Source organism: Pleurodeles waltl, chromosome 9 (assembly GCF_031143425.1).
Source record: "Pleurodeles waltl isolate 20211129_DDA chromosome 9, aPleWal1.hap1.20221129, whole genome shotgun sequence".
Classification (NCBI taxonomy): Eukaryota; Metazoa; Chordata; class Amphibia; order Caudata; family Salamandridae; genus Pleurodeles; species Pleurodeles waltl.
In genome coordinates, this window is record NC_090448.1 from 624,354,057 (window position 1) to 624,376,965 (window position 22,909).

Consider the following 22,909-nt stretch of genomic DNA (forward strand, 5'->3'; position numbering starts at 1 on the left):
GGACAGCTGCAGCGACGTCGGGCTCCTGCCATAGTTCCTGTCAAGAAGGTCTGACCATTCACCCCCCCACGGTAGCAGAGCATCTCATATTGCCAAGTTAGGAGGTCAGTCTCCAAGTCTTCTGCAGCCATGTGTTAAACCCTCTGCGGGGTTTAGACAGAAGTTGCCCTAGTTCAGTTGGAGACTTGTCTTGGTTCCAGAGATCCAAGAAACCAAAAAAATAGGCAGCTGTTGTGTGGTCTCTCGTACGCTAGGGCGTCATCCACATAAAGCGAGACGGCACCAGTTGGGGCCCCACACAGGACCTTCCCCGTAGCAAGGTTTGTAGCGCACATGCTGTTGTCAGTCTTACCATTGCTGACACATTGAAATACCAATAAAGAACTTTAAAAAATAACTGATCACCCTTTTAAACTTCTGTTTACATTGCACCCAACTAAACAAGAACATGTGAGGTCACAAAACACCCATAAAAGCAAACACACCCGGCAAAGTGTTTATTACAAATTGCTTCGAGCTGAGAAATACAAGGCAATAAAAAGCTTAAGGTGCTCCCCCAAGGGAATGATCTTTAAACGAAGAGGCAATGATGGGACCCTTTGCCTCAGTTCCCCTCGTTGATCCATTCGTTGGCACAGCTAGTGTAAGAAATCAGCTCTTCTGGCTTGAACCACAAGTTGATCTCCTTTTTGGCACTTTGCACAGAGTCACTGCCATGGCATATGTTCCTATGGGAGGAAACAGACATTAGAGTGCAAAGAGCAGCACCTACATTTGATGCACACCATTACGACAGTTTGAAGGGTTCACAAAACCGAGGACAGTGCAGATATGCGAAACCTGAAGACTACACATACTGGAAAAAACAGCAAATTGATAGACATGTGGGCTTGGTAAAAACTGCTTTCGATACAAGTAGTTTTAACATCTTGGATGGTTTCGTTCAAGTAACCTGCCTGCATCAGAACAAGATAGGTCCGTGCCCACAGTCAGCAATAAAAGGACTAGGAGGCAGAAGAGATTAATGAGCGTGTATTAATTTACCGTCATCCCACACAAAAAGCTTAAGGTTGGACTACTAGGGAAAGAGTTGAAATAAGAATGGAAAAAACCACACCACAAATAGATAAGCTTTCATTGTTCACTTAACTGAGATGCGATTTGAAAGAAGCCGGTTTCAAATCAGCCTCGCATGGCAGTCATTTCCATATCAGGCAGTGTTCTAGTAGGGCAGGGGGGGGGCAAACATGGCTGCAAGGCCTCTGCCATGGGAACAGGGGTAATTTGCCTACGTTGTCCCTAAGTCCGTCCGCGCTGCTATGGTTCTGCAAACTGGGCCAAATACGCCCTCAGCAAGTGACTGCGATACATAATCACAGCCCTCATGACTAATTGAAAAGCACGAGCTTAAAACCCAATCACCAGCTCTAGAACCAACTGTTCCAACTCAGTTTACAAAAAGGTACTTTAATCTATGCACAACACAATACTACAAAGGAACTGATCATACAAACACTGGCAATTCTGTTACAACACCTTAAATCTGTCGTCCAATCTCTATGAAAATGGAGCTGTTGGCAGACTGCTAACAGGTGTCTACCACCCTTCTGGCACTCAGTGGTTAGATCTATCAAGAAGGACCACTGGGGGTGGAGGGGGCAACTTGCTCTCAGCGCACTGGATAGTGATAACAGAAGACCAGAGGCAGGCGTCAGCTCAAAATCTTTTTCACGTTGAAAAAAAAAGCTACTCTTAGCAAAAGAGCCAAGTGAATTTCTAAGGGAGCCTCATCTACTTTGCCCCCGCTTTAAAGGCAGGGTCTCCTCCATCCAGCTTCGGGAATATGCTTATCTTAGAGGGAAAAGGCTTGTTAAACAAGCAAGTCGACAAAGCCTAAACACTTTACATAAAGCAGGAGATAAAAACAGATGCCCGTTCCCTGTACACATTGTTCCAATCTGCTTACGAGGAGTCTGAAAGGATGGCTGCCACTGAATTATCAAAGTAAATGCCTCTGCAACAAGGAAAACTGAAATGGAAAAAAGCTGTGTGGGGGCCGGGGGCAGGTGGGTTAGGGTTTAAGGGAGGCCAACCAATCTGGAATCAGAACACACTAGCCAGCAACTGCCAGAAAAGCCCACGAGTAAGATGCCTTTAACAGACTACAATAGACTAAAACCAACACTCCCATAAACGCAGCACTAGCGCAAATAATGCAAGTCTCCATTGCGTGGTCAGTCTCACCTGCAATTCTTTAAAACTACACACTTTGTATTAAGTCAATCGTGTTCTCGTTTGGAGTGTTTTTTTTACTGGCCGTGCACTCTGGGGCCAAGGAGACTTTTCCCGGAAAGGGGGGGGGGGGGGGGGGAGGGGAGTAAATGCATTAATTAGTCCTCTGTACCAGAACTGCACATTTTCTTACAGCGGCAATTAATCACATGAGAGCAATGACAAAAATACAGAGGGAAGCCCTCTTCAGGGAAACCTTTTCATCATGTGTTCATATCCACAGGGAGTGAGTGACTCATTTGATGCCCGCAAAGACGTTCCTCCCTGGGCCACATGCACACCATTTTCATCACGTACCTGCCAACATGGACGCAGAAGTCTCCCCGGATGGTCCCAGGCCTGGAATCAACAGGGTTGGTCTCTCCCAGCATTACCCTGCCAGTCTTCACCACATTAAATCCTTCCCAGACCTGAAAAAAGTAAGCAGTAACCTTCAAGCAAAAAATAATTGTCACATGGTCAATTAAACACGACCCATCGTGTTTGTCCACTGGAATTCCACTGCACAGAGCTCCTACTGTACATATTCTACCAGTAAATGTATGGCATTCACGTGGAGTGAATTCTCAAGTTAAACTACCCAAGCAATCACATGGGAAACATTAAAGTTTGTTAGAACTGCAAAACATTATAAGGGTGATTCTAATACATGGTGCTGCTTTTACTCAACTGAATGCGAGACTGAAGAGATGTCATGGAGGCTCCATCTTACCTGTGCAGTCAATCCGAGCCCCAGTTCCCATGTTTGTCATGTGCTGAATAGTTGCGGAGCAGCATATGCCTACACAAAGGTAGGCAGAGCAGAAATAAATACAGGATTTTGATGCCTGTACTTGCTCTTTTGCTGTCCCTCCCAACTAGAGTACGGATAGCACTCCCCCACATACCCCCCTCCTCCCTCCCAAAAGGGAATTAAAACTTGCCAGGGCAAACTTGAAGGAGAAAGTTAGTGGTGATTCAAATAAAGGATCAATGATGCATCTTGCCAGAAAAATCCTTACAAAATTAATTGTGGTGTAGACTGTGGCTGCTCTACAAGTCTCCAAGCATGATATGCATCTGGAAAGACACTGTTCTCTAGCGGAACGTGCACAGACTGCACTGTGCAAGATGGTAAACAGCCATGGAAGACCTAGTCTGTTCTTTGTGGCCAGATGGATGGCTGTTGACAAGTTAAGATTTGGTCATGTGAAAGGCCAGAGTCTGCTGGTAGTCAAGCCAAGTTACTTTGTCCAACTTACCGAGGCTATAAAAAAGGTACATACATAAAAAAAGCTTAACAGTTACATAGGCAAAATAGACATTAAAAATGAAATATAAAATGCATTACTATTTGATGAATTAAAAATATTTAGTGACCCTATGAAAGGCAGCAGCAGCTCATCCTCATCAAAAGAACCCACATCACACCCCACCTCAAGAAGCCACACTGACTCCCGATCCAGAAGAGATACCAGTTAAAGATGCTGACCCACGCACAAAGCCCTGCACAATGAAGAAACAGCATCCATCAGCAAACTCCTGACCTCTGCTTCCTCACCAATACACCCCCCCCCGATCCGCCAACCGACAGAGGAGGCACTTTCTCGCCTGGCTGCCAAGGCGTTGAGCAGCCTTTCACTGCACCTCAGGACCACCCACTCACCCCAGCAATTCTGGAAATAACTCAAGACCTGGATATTTGAGTGAACAAACCATGCAACAGCCAACATCTCCAGCACCTCAAGACGATTTGATGCACTTTAATGTTGATTGATTAACTTCTAAGAAAAGATATACGGCTTAAACTCCCTTAAAAGTTCCTGCATCTTACGGTTGCAGTTAGAAAGGAGCAAATGCCACAAAATGTCATTAAGAGACTGGAGATGCATCCCAAAGTTCGCTAAAAATCAAGGGTTTTAAAATAGTTTAATAGGGATACAAAAGTAGAGTTTATAGCTTTAAAGAAACAAAATGGCTAAAAGTCTTCTGAGAGCCCATCACAGGGATATGCTAATGTCTGGCACCCCCAGTAGACCAAAGTACTAAGGAAGCTCATTAACATCGACGCAGTATCCACCACCCTGAACCAAAATAGGGATGTGTTCAACTTTCCAGCTACTTTGAGACCAACCAGTTGCTTAATTCAACACAATCTGGATTTCACCCAGGCTACAGCACCAAATGCACACTGGAAGAGCGATACCATTAAAATGACGAGACGCCCATCTGCTGTTCCCAAAACTGGCATTGTTAACAACACCCAGGTAGTTAAAGTCATACACCGTGCCAAATGAGTGCCCCTTCACCATTAATCTGCAAAGTTTTCTGGTCTGGCCCACATGCCATAATGTGAGACTCCCCAAAGCTGGTGACCAGGTCAAGTAAGCCCCCCTTAAGAGTTAAATGATTCAACCAGCAGAGCTCGAAAAATCCACTTGACCACTCGTCTTTTTTGATCAGGTCGAGCTATTCTCATCCCTTTTGGCAAGTTGCCACTGAACAGGTGTTGTGTTCAGTTGAAAAGTGGAGGGGCTATAAAAGATGCCTTTAAATAGTGTTATGTCAAATTTGCTCTGTGTTCACAGAGAGGTCAAAAGTCAGTTTTTCTTACAATTTATTTTCCTTCTGACTGCAGAGTTCCAGGACTTTGAGGTGAACTGTGGGACCGCCTGCTTAAAATGTAAAAATATAAGGATATAGGATGTCAGGTTTTTCCGAACACATTTAAATGTGTAAGTATATTTCAGTAGTTTGGAAGTCCTTTGTTTTGTGCGATTAAAAATATTTCAGTAGGATGAAAATGAATCAGAATACTTTACATGTTGAGGTGCAAAGGATGTTTTCTGAAACAGAATTTTCAGAGATTAATACACTATAGTTTTCAGTAATTAGCAGAGAGGTTATTGGATATTTCTTGGAATGAGCGTGTGTAGATGACAGTATGTTACCACATCATGGTTTAGTAATATATTTATTAAAAACAGAAACACTACTGCCCTGATGGGAATGTTGTTAGTAAACTAAAGTCCTAGGTTATGTGGGCTAGACCTCATGGGTATATGGGCTAGATTCTTGTGATACATGCAGAAAGCTTTAGTATACTTAAAGACTAGATTGTTTTTGTACTGCAGAAATGCTGAGCTCACATAGGTGCTATCATATGAGATTAAGAACAAGGTGACTAAACTATTTGCCTAGGATCACAATTGGAGACCTGTTTATGGGTCAAGTACATTACTGTTAGGTCGAGTAACATGATTTTTTGAGCCCTGACCAGTGTACGCAATTCCTTGGGGTCTATGCCCCAAGTACTGCATTGCCTGCATAAAGCAGTACCAGTATAGGGACCCCAAGACCATCACTGGATAGTTTGGTTATGGTGGGGCACAGGTTGTTAATATGACAGGTGGGGTCTGAAATAAACCCTTGGTGTACCCTTAGGGGTAAGAGGAGGGAAGGGGTTAACAGTCAAGACATTTTTCCTGTAGAACCAAACCCTCACTACTAAATTATGTGTGATTAACACACAAAATTCACTAATGCGGCTTCAACCCACAAATCCAACTGCCACAGTTTAGGTCGATTGATAGTCAAACGCTATTGACAAATCCATAACAGCAGCAGCACCTGGCGACAGTATACTTGCCAATAAAGGTTAAAGCACTGCTCCACTGTACCCAGACCCTGGCAGAACCCAAACCGAAAAGGACAAGATTTTGTAATAGTTTGCCCAAGTGTAAGCTATTAAACATCACCCAGGCGATTATTTTGAGAGAGCCACCAATAAGGCCGATATGGAAGGAGGGGAGCATAAACAGGTTATTTGCTAGGTGGTCTTTATCACTGAAACGCCCGCTTACTTAATCCTTCTGGACTTAAGTTATAAAACTTAAGAATCAGCTTAACAGAGTTTGGGTTCTTGAATGTAACCATGTAAGATGCCTGAAGACCTGAACATCAGTGCCTACACAAACTAAGCATAATTCTACTTTCAACATGTAGACTATACAAACTACTGCAACAGATTGCTTCGACACCAATAGATGTGTGCCCACAGGTAATGTAACCAATGACTTTCAGCAATGCTTATGTGCGAGTAGGTGGCACCATATGGTTCTGCAGCAGTTTGAAAGAGCCACACAAGCACTATCCAATGTGCACCAACAACTATTTCTAGGTTCCTGTGCCCCTAGACTGATCCAGAGCTCCACTTCCACCCACATCTTTGACAGACCCCAAGCAGGCTAAAAACAGTGGTCCAAGAAAGTAATTTCCCCAGAAAAAGTCAGGATTCAAGCTGAGCCCCAAACTGCTGGAGACAAATGTGTCATGGACCTAAACGACATGTGCCTCTGGTCCTTGCGCTACATAAACTCAGGCATTAAGTGCAACCTTACGCACCCAAAGACAATCTAGGATCAATAGGCAAAGCTTTAAGTCGCCAGGCTCAAGAGGCTGCATTTAATAGAGGTTCTGCTCTTGATTGCAGTCACGTCTTAGGCCCCGCACAAAGGTAGTCACACTCAAAATCTGCTGGTAGGTTGAAAACATACCATAAGCACAAGAAAGTCAAGCAGGCCTCTATACCTCCACTTAATCTGGCAAGAGACTGCAATATCACGTAAAAAAATCTGATGTTCTGTCAATCCTTGCAGGCCCCAAATTCCCCAAGCCATCACTGACACGGCAAAAGTTGCTACCTTCAAGTAGGCAGTGAGAACAAATACCTGATCACACCAGCCCTGCAGTATTAAATAACTAAAGCACACCCAGTGGTTATGCGGCCAGACTTTCAGCTTCTTCCTTCAAACCAGCTCTGTCAGACAACAGAAGTCAACTTTGGCTCAAACGTGTTCCAGAATCATAGCCAATGTCTTAACACTAACAAGGAGGGGGAAAACCTGGTCTACCCTTCTTTATAAAGGAGGGCTGTATTTTGACTTGCAAAATGCCAAAGGCCTAGATACCTCAGAGCTTGTCTCACTATCTGGTCTAACAGAAAAAAAGTGCACAGAGCAGGATAACACCTAGATTTACAGTTGCCTACTCTGGAAGCCAAAGTCAACTGGACTTGCTAAAATACAAGGCAAACTAAATGTGAGCCACTGCTACTATTTAATGACGCCCTTATTGTCATGGCCACTTGGTTCAAGTCATGTTCAGCAGACCTTTGCTTAGACTGTACAAACCAGCTGAGTTTTCTTCTCTTAAGACGCAGAGAAACACCAATCTGAGCGACAGGAAAACAGTTTGGCCTTGAAAGCCTTACTACCAACCACTAAGGGAAGGCTGGCACATATCTTAACAAGCAACATGACTAAAGTGGTACAGCAATATGTATGGTGGTGTAGTACATTGTGCCAGGAGGCTATACATCTGAAGTGGCAAGACAAGCATCTTTTTGGTATTCAGCCACCTATCAGTACCTTAATACCAAAGGGAGATGCCAGCTTTAGACAATGAGTGCAGTCTCCAACCAGGAGTCACACAGGGTATTGATTCTGCAAAGGGGGGTGTCACCTCATCTCTGGACACCTTTGGGGTGCTCCTGGATGGGATGGTCGGTTCTCTGCGTGTTCCCTAATTTTCCCCAGACTTGCTGCCAAAAGTGGGGCTTTGTCCAGGGGGTGGCAACTCCACCAGTTGGAGTTGCCCTGGGGCACTATAACCCAAGGCTTGAGCCTTTGAGGCTCACCAACAGCTGGTACGGCTCCAGCAGGGGAAAGTGTAAAGCACCTCCATCGAGGACAGGCTTTGTTTCTGACCACTGAGAGCACAAAGGCTCCCACCCCATGTGGTCAGAAACATGTCTGAAAGCAACAGGCTGGCAACGACCAGTCAGTCCAGCTTTAGTAGTTTGGCTAACATACAGGGGGCATCTCTAAAATGCCCCTGCTGCATTTTTTCAATAAACTCCACTGCCATCAGTGGGAGTTCACTGTGCTAAGTTGGATACCAAACTGCTCAGCATTCAGTGAAACCATTTTGGAGCTGTGGAGTTCATAATGACAAACTCCCAGACCCTGTACTCAATATGGCCACACTGCACTTACAGTGTCCAAGAATTAACTTAGACACTGTAGGGGCATATGGTTCCTGCAGCTATGCCCTCACCTGTGGTATAGTGCACCCTGCCTTAGGGCTGTAGGGGTGTCTTACCTTTTGCCACAGGCAGTAGCTTGTGGGCATGGCACCCTGAAATGGTGGTCATGTCAACTGCCTTGCCTGTTTCTCCCCACCAGCATACACAAGCTGCAAAGGGAGTGTGCATGTGCTTGGTGAGGGAGCCCTTTTGTACCAGGTATACATTTTACAAAGGGAATACCTGTGTGCAAAGGGTGTGCCAATTCTGAAAACAAAGGTACAGATTTTGGGAAAGAACACTGGTGCTGGGACCTGGTTAGCAGGATCCTAGCACACCGTCAATAAAAGTTGGCATCAACACCAGGCGAAAAGTGGGGAGTAGCCATGCCAACAGTGGCACTTTCCTACACATTCATGAAATTCACCTTGAGACCTATCTGACAGGAGGGACTTTAGCCTATTTGGTTCTCAACATGTAAGAGGACCCTCCACCATTGGGTGGTCCCATCCATTCCTAAGATGAGGAATCTTCAGTTTGAAATATCCAGACAATGGTGCTACTTGGTGAATAGTCTAAATGCAGATTCCTCACTGTCCACCCACCTCTACTGAGGTGTCTGCTGATCACCTTAAGGTCCCAAGTTAAGTAGTCGCACCATCACCTGTAAATATATTTTTTCCTTCAAATGTTATATGTGAGGGAATCGAAAAAGATCAAGAAATGATGTCAGCAAGCAGGGGTGGGGCTTATGTGAAGCTCCACAACACTGTATGAAGTCACCATGAAGCCATATAATGCCACCTACTTGTACTCCGGGAGCATTGCTTAAAAAAAGTCTCTGGACCCAGTATGGTGCTAGGGAATATTCTAGAGGAGAAACTTGGCTACAATATTGACTATGAACTAGAAAGAGGTTACCAATGTTAATTACCAATTTATAGAGAGCTAGGGAGGAAACAAAGGGCTAGGACAACATGATGTACAAGTAAAAAGGAGTTCATACTGGTTCAGCTGCAAGACTATTGTGCACTGAAAACCGAGGCAGGCTCATCCAAGAGGATTTACACCAGGTAGTTCCCAGAAACTAGGGCCTGGTTTACCTCAGGGTATAAAACACGGATCTTTTAGGACATACTTTGGTCTTTTCATTCCACATTCTAGGAAGCTGGCTGGAGCTAACTCAAGAATCTTTATTGGTATGAGGAAATTGGAATTATAGGTCAGCACACAAATGCCATTTAAAAAAAAAAACTTTAAATGGAAGAGTAACTCCATAATTTCAGAGTAGTAGGGATATACACATCATAGACCATTCTACACTCACCATAGGAACAACAGGGCCAGAGCCCATATATTAAACCAAACCGGAGTAGAAAGGGCGATCCTTCAGGTCAATGTAGTGTTCCTTCAGAAGTTCATCGGAAGCCTGCAAGTGGCAAAGAAAGTATTGTTACCTGGGTGATGAGAACTCAACCCTGGTCATGCCAGTGATCTGAGTACAGCAGTTCACACCCAATATCACAGTATATCATTACCCAATTACGGTGTATGCTTAGACCCTATCAATTGTGTACACAAAACGCAAACCAAAGACTACTCTCACCTGCATAAACTTCATTGCCACCATTCAGTATCCCTTCTGCTCAAAGCGCTTGATTATCTCTCCTACCAGGCACCGTTGAACGCCATCTGGCTTGATGCAAATGAAGGTACGTTCTGTAATACCGTTACCAGACATGTTCCTAGAAGAAGGCAAGAGGGTGACAGAAAACTTAACATTGTTCATAATAAGGTGTACATCGAAGTAAACAAATTGGGCTCCCTACACAAGTCAGCTTCAAATCTAAACGTAAACTTCACACAAAAACTAAGGTTTAACAAAAATGCATCAGTCCATTTTTTATCGGACCGAGTTGCAAAAAAAAGCACTTCGCAGAAAAAGCAGAAGCTAGCCTATTCAAAAGCACAATTTAAACCACAAAACTGGAGATTCTAGAATAATGTTAGAGCTGCAGATTAAATAACTTCTAAGGTAGTCTGACTTCTCGATCACTGTAAGGCTATCCCATTATTCGGGCACAGCAAGGAGACTTCTCTGGAGATCTGACTAGGCTCCCTGATTAAGCAGGTCAGGAGAAAACAGGTCTGTTCTGAGTTGTGAAATACACAAATCCTAAAGAGTGACAAATATGTCTCGTACATTCCTCGAACTACTGTGGGGGATAAAGTACCCCCTTCCACACATGAGTATCGTCTGTCACTGCGGATTACAACGGACAGAGAAAGGAGGCTGAAGAATGAGGTGAATTGCAATATCCTTCTAATGTATTAGAAAGGTTGTTATTCCTTATAATACATCTTCAAACCATCACCCCTCCCACAAACCACTTGCATCACTGGTATCTTGCACTTGTGTATATTACAGACATGGATAAAGCATCACCTGCACTGCAAACGTGTTTGCAAAAATAAAATTCTAATTCAAATCAGATTAAGAATGTTATGACTCAGATTGTGTGGATACATGCAGAGATCTGATTGTTCTGGTCATTCTATACCATGGAAAAACACGGTGCCATAAATACCTTTCCACTGGTCACATTGTTATTCAAAAAAGATCAGAAGACGGCCAGTTCCTGTTTTCGTTTTTTAAACTTCTGCTGAATGATGTTCCCGATGGCATGCCTTTCACCTTGGCTGCTCGCACCATATTGAGAGGTCAGAATTCAACTGCAATAACTTAGTTGAGCAGATACATTATTTCTTAATTACAGGTGAACTAAAGACTACTCCATTGTCGTACATTATATGGATATTTCAAGTCACCAAGGAGATCCTTGATCATGTAAAACAAGAAAGCAGATGCTGTTCCATTATAAGTTCACATAACTCAAGGTGACATGCAATAGCCTTCTAATGTATTAGAAGATACTTTATTCCTTGTAAGTACGGCCACACCATCACCCTTCCCACAAAATGCTTAAATCCTCAGCGTTGCTCTTCATATGAAAGAACGCCCGTAAACGTAATTGCGCTATCTAGTGCCAAATAAACACCAAAATGCAGTTAATATATGTTGCTTAAGGATGCTGGAATCGTTTAATACAAGTCAGATTTAAAAAAAAAGTTGTAGCCCAGAATGTACAAGCCTGCAGAGATTGTTTTCCCTATAATTACACAAAACATTAAAAAAACATTTCCATAAGTATTCCCTTTCTGCTCATCGAGCAGATATAAACAGCAGAAGGAAAAAAACTGTTTCGTATTTGAATCTGCATCTTTATACACCGTTTCCTGAAATTCCCCTGGGCTGCTGGATCTGGCCGGAGACCCTGACATCGGAACTAAAAAGGCCCTTAGTTATTGCACTTTAGGCAACTTCATGCCTTCCTTGCAAGGGGCTGAGCTAGAACGTGCCTGCAACAAACAAATCGGAGATTGGCTTTTATACATGGATTATGTACTCTTCCATGTATTCTAAAAATATCAAACCAACTGAGAACAGAACACACTGCAGCTAAACGAGAATCAAGACTATGGCAAATAAGTTTCAGGAAGAAAAAACCCTCAAAGGCATAACAATCTTTTAGGTTCTACATCCTAGGTGCACTTCCTGAAGAGTAGATTTCCTCAAACCTAGCATTTCAGAAATGTTGCACCGGATCAGGCATCCAAAACAAACGTTTCAAGGGCAAATACAAACATTAGTCACACATACATATTAAAATAATAATGGAGAGATGACGTTAGGCAGGACGAAGGCTCAAAAAAGCGTGAGGTTGCACAAGATTAGTAGCTCTGAACAGATGTGGGACTTAAAGAGCAGGTACACAAGGAAACTGTTTACAAGCCCAACACAAAGAGCTGATACTCTTTACTTTGATTAATCTCGTTCTGCAGGAGCCATCTATAACCTTCTCATGGGAAATGCTGCCAAGTTACATTTCTGAGTCACCGTGAACCTTTAAGAACTGTTGACCAGCTGATATCTGGTTCCAACCAGAAGTAGGGATTAAGCAGCCGCAGACAAACCGTTGTGTAAAATGAATGTTTACTGGACCCGTGTTGTGTTGCATGTGCGCTTCTTTATAGTGGAGTCCCACTAAACACCCTACTTTCGGCAAAATGACGAGCTTAGTCCATTTATAATAGATAATGTTTCTGGTTCTGGAGAAAATATGACTTCGAGTTAACATGAGCTCATCTTTACTACATCACATTTTCTATATAAACTCGCCGCACTTGGCTTGTAGAAGACATGGTATTGGCCTACTGAAACTGACTACAAAATTACATCCATTTTGCTCCCAAGAAATGATTTTTTTTTATCCGACACTTAACACGCTGCGCTTGCAGGGTATCATTTCACAACTGTGCAAATGGTCATTACCATAGAAGCACGCAAATACACATCAGCATGCGGGCAGGCTTCCCGACACATCAGTCCTTGACAGTAGGTGGCACACCCGTCTGGGAAACACGCCAGTCCGTCGTAATTATTTCCCTTCAAAACGTAGCTATACTTTCTCCGCATGCCGCCGATGGCTTCTGCAGGCAGCGAGACTCAATGTTATATCTGAAGACGAGGGGGTTGGGCGGTCTCGAAGGCAAGGATTACTTCAATGCACTAATCCTGGCTGCCCGATTTCACCCACACAAAACGCTTTATAAACCGTAAGCTCTAGCTGAGATTTGATCCCCGGGGAGAGAAGGCACGAAAATCATGTCGCTTGTCCTGCCACCACTACTTCACTTGCAGTCACAGCGGGCCACCGTTACCACAACTTCATAGCCACAGAGCCGTGGAAGCGCAGGGTCGAGCCAGAACACGATACCAGTCTTCAGTGTAACTTAACAGTTTGACCGCTAGTCAATTATAAGTCCATAGTAGACATTTGTGTACTACACAAGCAGTTTATACAATATTCCTAACTCGAACCTAGAAGCTGAAAATGGCATCAACAACGGTAAATCATTATGCTGCAGCATTCAGGGCTTCCTAAGAAAGAAAAGTGCTAACGTGAGAAGACCCGATACGAGGATGTCACTCATTCAAACAGGAGCTACAGAAAGACTGGAAGGCCCCTCCTATAAACACAACATGTAATCTGTGGGTAGGGCCATCCTTAAACTGCCATGTTTACTGAAATTATATTTTTACAGAAAAAAAGTTGATGCAAGACCCTTCTTTCGGATTACTACATAGTAATGCATCTGGACGGCACAATTAGATAAGGTGCATTCAGAAGAAACCCCCATAAAACATATTACAAAGTTCCTGAGACTATCCGTTTGTTGCTATGCATAGTGCCATATACATAACCCCTTGTCCCTGTCGGTTTATGCTAGACTTTTATAAATCGGGAACTCTTACTCACCCCCACTATATACACTCAATAAAAGACGAGAGCATTCGATATTTCACCCTTCCCGCCAAAAAACTAAAAAAAAAACTTTCTTACTGTAACAAACCTGTTCCAACTCCGATCCACACAAGCTCTCAAACTCTTATTGGGCACTTGAACGTGCCACCAGAACTTAAAAAATAATCCATTATTTTGAGAATCAATCTAGACCACCACCAAAAGAAAAAAACTACGTAAACCTTCAACCCACTTCGATTTCTTCCTTAGACTTCTGTCCTTGCTCATTCGATATGACGTCCCATTTAAACCCAAACAGCTGATCATTTAAAATATAATGTAAACTGAAATAAAGTACTTAGACGAAAATCACTATATACACCAACAGGTGGCCAATCACTAATAGCAGTGCGATATATTCCGTAAAAAGCTAGCAGAACAGAACACCGGTGAATCATCACGGAAATGCGTGCGTTAAACATCTACCACTACTAATGGCAAAATAGGGCTCCTCAGAAGGAAGCGGGTGCAATGGATAGTGCGAAGCTACAAGTCTCCATATATTACAAATACAAAAAATATGGGATAAAAAGTAAGCCTGCACTCCGCCTACCATTTCGGAACGCGGCAAAGGCCAACCACCTCCCTACCACCCAAGATTAGATAACCGCAGCCAGCATCATGAAAGATGAGGACAAAAAAAATATACATATATCAGGAAGCGGGCTCAGCTATCCGGAAACATGGAGCCAGGTTATGGCCATGCATCCATTTCAACGGGTCATGGTACACAAAGGGAGCGCGGGTCCACGTATAGAGAAGCGGTGACGCTCAGCCGAAGAAAAGTCATCGCCGCACCGTGAAAGTGTTTTACCTTAAAGGGTGGTAGGTACGTGTACGGCAATTACAATTGAAGACTAGGGTGTGCGTGGAGGGAGAGGAGTTGAGGAGGCTCCGAAGAACTGGGGAAAGGAAAGAAGTGTTGCTGGAAACTGGATTCTAAACTCTGTTGTACCTGCTGCAGGAGTGCTAGATTTCCTCCGTTGATGGAAGCAGCGGTGGGCGAAGGAGAGCAAAAGTGAGTGGGAGAGGCAACCGGAAGTTATATACTGCCTGTGAGCTGCCGGCATCGTTTCGCCGGTTCCCATTGGCTCACTTGAGATGCTGCCTTTCCCCCTTCCGCCATCTTATTGGCTGGGGACGCGTGACTGTAGCCACGCCCACGTATCGCTTTACACCCTGAGGGAGGAGCAGGATATGATCAGCAGCAAGGGGAGAGAGAGACTACTTCCCATTAGAGCAGTGGTCTTCAAACTTTTTAATGTTGCGCCCCCCCAGTTGAAAAATAAAAATCATTGGGCCCCCCCTGAGAATTTTTCACAATTATTTTAGAAAGATGGCAATGCTTAAATAGGTCTAAACCTATTTAAACATTGCAGTTAAGTACTGTTACCTTTTTTAAACTGCAATAACATGCTTTTGCTTAAAACAAAGGCATGTTAGCTGTATAATATTTCTTTTGACCAGAGTTTGGCGCCCCCCCTGGGATCACTTGAGGCCCCCCAAGGGGGGCCTGCCCCCCAGTTTGAAGACCTCTGCATTAGAGAAATATTCCTTACCGTCTACCAAAGACTAGGTAACAAAGACGTCAGGTCCAATCTAAGTGCGCTATGTCCAAGTTCACCTTCAGCGCCGGTAACAGCAGCTGCTGTAGTTGCTATGAAATTCTGTTGGTTCTGTGTTGTCTCTTAGTACAAAATATTGCTATGAAATTCGTATATCTGTTGGTTCTGTGTTGTTTCGTATTACAAAATGCTCTCCATTATTGGTATCCCTGGTCAGTTTCGAGGCTTGGCATAGGGGTTGCAAGGTGTGTTCTTAAGCGCCGTTCTGCTGGTGAGGGCTGGCTTCGGTGTTGGTGGATGGTGTAGAGGTTTGACAGAGAGTGTTATGCTGGGAATTCTGCTGGCGGTGGGTCTGGAAACCTTGTGATAAGGCTGATTAGTCCATTTGGGAGCTCTGACTTCTTTCTGGTGGTCTACGGGCTGGCGTTACATAACTGTGTTCCTACAGTATTTCAGGTAACATCTTCATCCCAGTCTTTACTTCCTCCCTGTAGTGTTGGGGGCCCTAGGCTCTCATGCTGTGGAAGTAAGGTGACACAGACTCATATTTTGGGTTCATGAAACTGGTCTCAGTGCGCCCGGCATCTTTATTTGCAAGGTCACCTGACTGGTGACCCCTGTGATGGATGGGTGTGGGGTGAGCGTGGAAGCCAGCCCTCAGCAGAGTGGCTGTTGGAAACACTAGAACGTGTCCTGCAGGACATACATCCTGTAGGAGGCTGGACTGGCTTGTGGTGAGTACCAAGGGGTACTTACACCTTGCACCAGGCCCAGGTATCCCTTATTAGTGTATAGGGTGTCTAGCAGCTTAGGCTGATAGATAATGGTAGCTTAGCAGAGCAGCTTAGGCTGAACTAGGAGACGTGTAAAGCTACTACAGTACCACAAGTGTCACTTGCACAATATCATAAGAAAACACAATACACAGTTATACTAAAAATAAAGGTACTTTATTTTTATGACAATATGCCAAAGTATCTCAGAGTGTACCCTCAGTGAGAGGATAGGAAATATACACAAGATATATGTACACAATACCAACAATATGCAGTATAGTCTTAGAAAACAGTGCAAACAATGTATAGTTACAATAGGATGCAATGGGGACACATAGGGATAGGGGCAACACAAACCATATACTCCAAAAGTGGAATGCGAACCACGAATGGACCCCAAACCTATGTGACCTTGTAGAGGGTCGCTGGGACTATTAGAAAATAGTGAGGGTTAGAAAAATAGCCCACCCCAAGACCCTGAAAAGTGAGTGCAAAGTGCACTAAAGTTCCCCCAAAGACATAGAAGTCGTGATAGAGGAATAATGCAGGAAAGACACAAACCAGCAATGCAACAACAATGGATTTCCAGTCGAGGGTACCTGTGGAACAAGGGGACCAAGTCCAAAAGTCACAAGCAAGTCGGAGATGGGCAGATGCCCAGGAAATGCCAGCTGTGGGTGCAAAGAAGCTTCTACTGGACAGAAGAAGCTGAGGTTTCTGCAGGAACGAAAAAGTCTAGAGACTTCCCCTTTGGTGGACGGATCCCTCTTGCCGTGGAGAGTTGTGCAGAAGTGTTTTCCCGCCGAAAGAACGCCAACAAGCCTTGCTAGCTGCAAATTGTGGGGTTAACGTTTTTGGATGCTGCTGTGGCCCAGGAGGGACCAGGAGGTTGCAAATTGGACCAGGAGGTAGAGGGGACGTCGAGCAAGACAAAGAGCCCTCTTAGCAGCAGGTAGCAGCCGGAGAAGTGCCAGAAACAGGCACTACGAGGATGCGTGAAACGGTGCTCACCCGAAGTTACACAAAGGAGTCCCACGTCGCCGGAGACCAACTTAGAAAGTCGTGCAATGCAGGTTAGAGTGCCGTGGACCCAGGCTTGGCTGTGCACAAAGGATTTCCGCCGGAAGTGCACAGGGGCCGGAGTAGCTGCAAAAGTCGTGGTTACCAACAATGCAGTCTGGCGTGGGGAGGCAAGGACTTACCTCCACCAAACTTGGACTGAAGAGTCACTGGACTGTGGGAGTCACTTGGACAGAGTTGCTGGATTCAAGGGACCTCGCTCGTCGTGCTGAGAGGAGACCCAAGGGACCGGTAATGCAGATTTTTGGTGCCTGCGGTTGCAGGGGGAAGATTCCGTCGACCCACGGGAGATTTCTTCGGAGCTTCTAGTGCAGAGAGGAGGCAGACTACCCCCACAGCATGCACCACCAGGAAAACAGTCGAGAAGGCGGCAGGATCAGCGTTACAGAGTTGCAGTAGTCGTCTTTGCTACTATGTTGCAGTTTTGCAGGCTTCCAGCGCGGTCAGCAGTCGATTCCTTGGCAGAAGGTGAAGAGAGAGATGCAGAGGAACTCTGATGAGCTCTTGCATTCGTTATCTAAAGTTTCCCCAGAGACAGAGACCCTAAATAGCCAGAAAAGAGGGTTTGGCTACCTAGGAGAGAGGATAGGCTAGCAACACCTGAAGGAGCCTATCAGAAGGAGTCTCTGACGTCACCTGGTGGCACTGGCCACTCAGAGCAGTCCAGTGTGCCAGCAGCACCTCTGTTTCCAAGATGGCAGAGGTCTGGAGCACACTGGAGGAGCTCTGGACACCTCCCAGGGGAGGTGCAGGTCAGGGGAGTGGTCACTCCCCTTTCCTTTGTCCAGTTTCGCGCCAGAGCAGGGCTAAGGGGTCCCCTGAACCGGTGTAGACTGGCTTATGCAGAATTGGGCACATCTGTGCCCAAGAAAGCATTTCCAGAGGCTGGGGGAGGCTAATCCTCCCCTGCCTTCACACCATTTTCCAAAGGGAGAGGGTGTAACACCCTCTCTCAGAGGAAGTCCTTTGTTCTGCCATCCTGGGACAAGCCTGGCTTGACCCCAGGAGGGCAGAAACCTGTCTGAGGGGTTGGCAGCAGCAGCAGCTGCAGTGACACCCCAGGAAAGGCAGTTTGGCAGTACCAGGGTCTGTGCTACAGACCACTGGGATCATGGGATTGTGCCAACTATGCCAGGATGGCATAGAGGGGGCAATTCCATGATCATAGACATGTTACATGGCTATATTCGGAGTTACCATTGTGAAGCTACATATAGGTAGTGACCTATATGTAGTGCACCCGTGTAATGGTGTCCCCGCACTCACAAAGTCCGGGGAATTGGCCCTGAACAATGTGGGGGCACCTTGGCTAGTGCCAGGGTGCCCTCACACTAAGTAACTTTGCACCTAACCTTTACCAGGTAAAGGTTAGACATATAGGTGACTTATAAGTTACTTAAGTGCAGTGTAAAATGGCTGTGAAATAACGTGGACGTTATTTCACTCAGGCTGCAGTGGCAGGCCTGTGTAAGAATTGTCAGAGCTCCCTATGGGTGGCAAAAGAAATGCTGCAGCCCATAGGGATCTCCTGGAACCCCAATACCCTGGGTACCTCAGTACCATATACTAGGGAATTATAAGGGTGTTCCAGTAAGCCAATGTAAATTGGTAAAATTGGTCACTAGCCTGTTAGTGACAATTTGAAAGAAATGAGAGAGCATAACCACTGAGGTTCTGGTTAGCAGAGCCTCAGTGAGACAGTTAGGCACCACACAGGGAACACATACATATAGGCCACAAACTTATGAGCACTGGGGTCCTGACTAGCAGGGTCCCAGTGACACATAACAAACATACTGAAAACATAGGGTTTTCACTATGAGCACTGGGCCCTGGCTAGCAGGATCCCAGTGAGACAGTGAAAACACCCTGACATACACTCACAAACAGGCCAAAAGTGGGGGTAACAAGGCTAGAAAGAGGCTACTTTCTCACACATCCCTCCCAAACTCTATTGAAAAAGCAAACGAACACCAACCTGTGGGAGAGAAAACATCAACAATAAACAATCACGAGTCTCTTCAGGCAGTCCACCGGACGTGCTGCATGGAACTGGTACAGCTGGGCGCTTGGCATCACGGCACACCTCCGTTGTTTAACCAGCCCGCGCTGGACACGAATGGCAGCGCTGATGACGTCCGGAATACTTAAGTCACCTGTCCACAACATCACACTTAGTTTGGAGACTGTCGGTCCTGTCCCGCCTGGGCTCGCAGTGCTAGAGTCTATGTACGTTTGATGCAAGTGCATCAGGATCAGTGGGGAGTCCACTTTAAGGATCTCTGGAAGGCATTCCAGCTCCAGGGATGGCACACCTCCAAAGACTTCGGATGACCTGGATAAAGAGGCGGCGTCCTTGAAGGCCTTGGTGCTTCCTGACGTCCATTGGCAGAGCAGCGTCAGGCTTCCCTCTCGTGCCAGAACTCCATCGGAGAGGAGTCTCCTCGAGGCCCTTTGGTGGGCTGCCACGGGAATGTGTGGACTGTGCCATGCCTATCGCAGGTCAAGCGAAGGATTTGCTGAGGAACTGCCCACAGGACCACAACCCGGTTGTGCATGGAGCCACAAGGGTGGGTGTCGCAGGGTTGGTGTGCTCAGGACTCAGGTGCTCTGGCCTCAGTGCAATAGTCTTTGCCTCAGTGCAATAGTCTTTGGGTGACCAGTCTCTGCCTGTGACCTTCGTGCGTCCTGGTGCAGGACGTGGAGCTGCCTCAGACATCTCTTGTGGCAGGATTACTCTCTCACTGGAATCTCTTGAGGCCCTTATTCCTGAATTGCCACAGGACCGCATGGGCTGTGTGGGCCATTGGTATGCCACGCCAGGGAGGTCTCTGTGCAAATCCGAACAGGGTCACGACCAAACCTTCTTCAACCCCAAGGGTGGATGGTCCAGATGGCTGAATGTGCTCTCTTCGGCAGGTGTCCGGTTCACAGGGGCTCATGGCAGGTGTTTGGTTGGTCAGACTCCGATGGTGCCAGGGATTGCTTGTCAGCTTCTGATCTTCTTTCTGACTTTGGCTCCATTCGGGTGGTGCTATGCTCCTCAGGTGTTTTGCGTGATGCACCTCATAAAGATGTCGATCTTGCTACATCTTGTGAAGATCAACAGGTGGTGGTGTCTTCCATGGCAAAAGGATGACTTGAGGGACTTCGTGGCCACTCATGGTTCTTGCGTGGCGTGTGCAATTGGTAACAGGGATGCCATCTTGGTCAAGCAGCCGGTGACCGGAGGCAGGACGGTCGAGCTGGTAAGCGTGGGGCCTGGACGCGGTTTACGCACACTGGCAGTTTAGAGTTGGTCCACCAGCGGAGCTATCTCCAGTGACGTCTGTTCACCCAGGTGGCTGGCTTGTGGTGATGGATACCCTCTTGTCTGTTAGCACTAGTCCTGTCGCTCTTCTCCCTTTCGCACCTGTGGTGGTGTTGATCTTCGGTGTGACTGGTCTTCCACACCCTTCTTGTCTGATCCTACACGTTGTGGCGTCGGGCCACATTCTCCTTTCCTCTTTTCCTAATGTAGTGTTGCACCACAAGTTGCGCTGCATGGACCTTTCACTGAGTTGGGTTGCACCTCAGCTGGTGCGTCGTCTTCTGTCGCAGCCTCTCGCAGGCTGGGTTCTGTCTGTAGGACTTGATCCGCTCTCCTTGCAGACCTTGTTCGTTCCCGCGATCTTCTTGGTGGTCCGGTCCATGACTCGAGTGTCACCTTTCTCTTCCTTCTCTTCGCTCGAAGGCACAGTGTTTGCGCCTCGAGACTGCTGTTGCAGTGCTTGCTCCTGCCTCCGTCTGCTTGGCAGGGCTGGTCAGTTATGCTGACCTGCTGAACAATGGGCCAACGATGGCCATCCTGTGCCGGCACGGCCTCTTCTGCTTGGCATTGGGTCACGCTCTCTGAGGGCTCACTGTCTCTCGGGCTCCTGCCCGTGGTGTCAGGTTCACCAGCATAGCCCTCTGCACACCTCTGACATTGTCCCTTGCCTTCCTGTGCGCTTTTGCTGGTGTCTTATATGCTCACTGTTCTCTATGCCGGTGGCGTCCGTTCATCACCGGGGCTTGCAGTGCCATTTTCTCGACTGCGGTTGCAGTGGGCAACCACTAGGGGGAGTGTGCGCAACTCACTTTGTTCCCCCTCGCTTGCACTGTTCTTGACTGCCAGATGTTGTTTTTCGCTGGGCGCTTGACAGCTTTCGTTGGTGCAGCTTGCTACCTTTGCGGTATTTGTTGTTGTTTTGACCTTATCCCTGGGTAGGTGTACCCGGATGACTGATGGGTAATGAGCCCTTACATGGGATATAGAGAGAGTAATAAGGTTTTTTTACAATATAGCTTTAACAGGTCATTGCAGGAAGGCGGGGACTCATCAGATATGGGGGTGGGATGAGAAAAAATCAGTGAGGCAGTAATGCTGTTTGTATGTATAGAATGCATACGTATTCTATCACAGGACTGGAGGCTCCGATTATGCTTCTCTTTCTATGCTTCAACTTTTCAGCAGCCAGTCAAAACAAAGTTTATAATCAGCAACGCATTCCATGACCATGTACATCTCACATGACCAGCCATAGAGCCCTAATCCTATATAACTCTAATGAGACATAACACCTCCTCTTTCTTTGCTGCTCTGCAGCCAGTTAAGTACCTCAGTCTTATTGTAGACGTGCTTGGTATGCAGTTTCACTCTTAACTTTAAATTTGTTCAGCACATGCGCAAGCTGCACAGCATTGCAACGGATTCTTTGGGGAGCGTTTACCCTCCCTGCGAGGAGCGCTCGCTTTTTCTCGGGAGAGAAGACTGAGGATGCGTGTTATCACTAACGCGCTGTCCTCGTTCTAGTTCAGGTGCTCAGGGCCTCGCACACATGAGCGATCTGCTGTCTTCTGTCGGCAAGGATTTGTTAGTGCATCAGAACACAGGAGAGACATGTATTCCAGTCTCAGACCTCACAATTTGTTTGGCTTTCCGCTTATGCCCGGTTGTGCTCCTTCCTGGACTGTAATAATAATAATTTAGGCTCTGTCTAATAATAATATATTTATATATTTGTGTAAAGGAAGGTCTCCCTCAACACTTTATTTTTCTTTGGGTTTTTCACCCATATCCTTGGTTTTTTTTCCTTGGATTAATCCTGCCTTGGGGAAATGTGTTCATTATTGCCTCCCCACTTCTCTTTAAAGTTTATTTGTTGGCAGAAGCTCTCTGCTCCCTGAAGATCACTGCTCTTGCTACTTTTGTGCCCTCTTTCTCCATTATGGCTGATAATGAGGAAGATTCTGGGGAAGGTACTTACTATGATGACCCTGTGGGGTCCTTCAAGCAAGACCTAGTCTGTGCACTTGACACTGGGGTGTGCCACACAGTCAATGTGGCCTTGGCTCAGGCTATCCTGCCTGTTAAGCATCACTTATTGGGCTTCGCTGAACAGGGCTTGCTCCCTAATACTGCGTCTTGCAACTATGATGACTTTTCTTTTCCTGAAGAGCCTCTCAGCTCAAATTCAGATACTAACTGCCCATGATGCCGATTTTAAACAGTTGGTGAGGTCCTTGGCTAAGGACCATGACTATTCTTCCTCTCAGTCCGTCCCAGCCAGGGAAAGTGCTAAGGGCGATACCGACTCTTCTTCCTCACAGAGGCCCGAGGAGGAAACTGATTCCCCTCCCCTGTAAACCAAAGATGAAATCACGCCACTCTCAATCAGCCATGGA

General features: G+C 46.0%; 1 pseudogene; it reads right to left on the bottom strand.

The window, feature by feature from the left end:
* Positions 1-482: 482 nt before the first annotated feature.
* On the bottom strand, positions 483-10,280 carry LOC138259766 (nucleoside diphosphate kinase B-like; annotated as a pseudogene).
* Between the last annotated feature and the right edge of the window lie 12,629 nt (positions 10,281-22,909).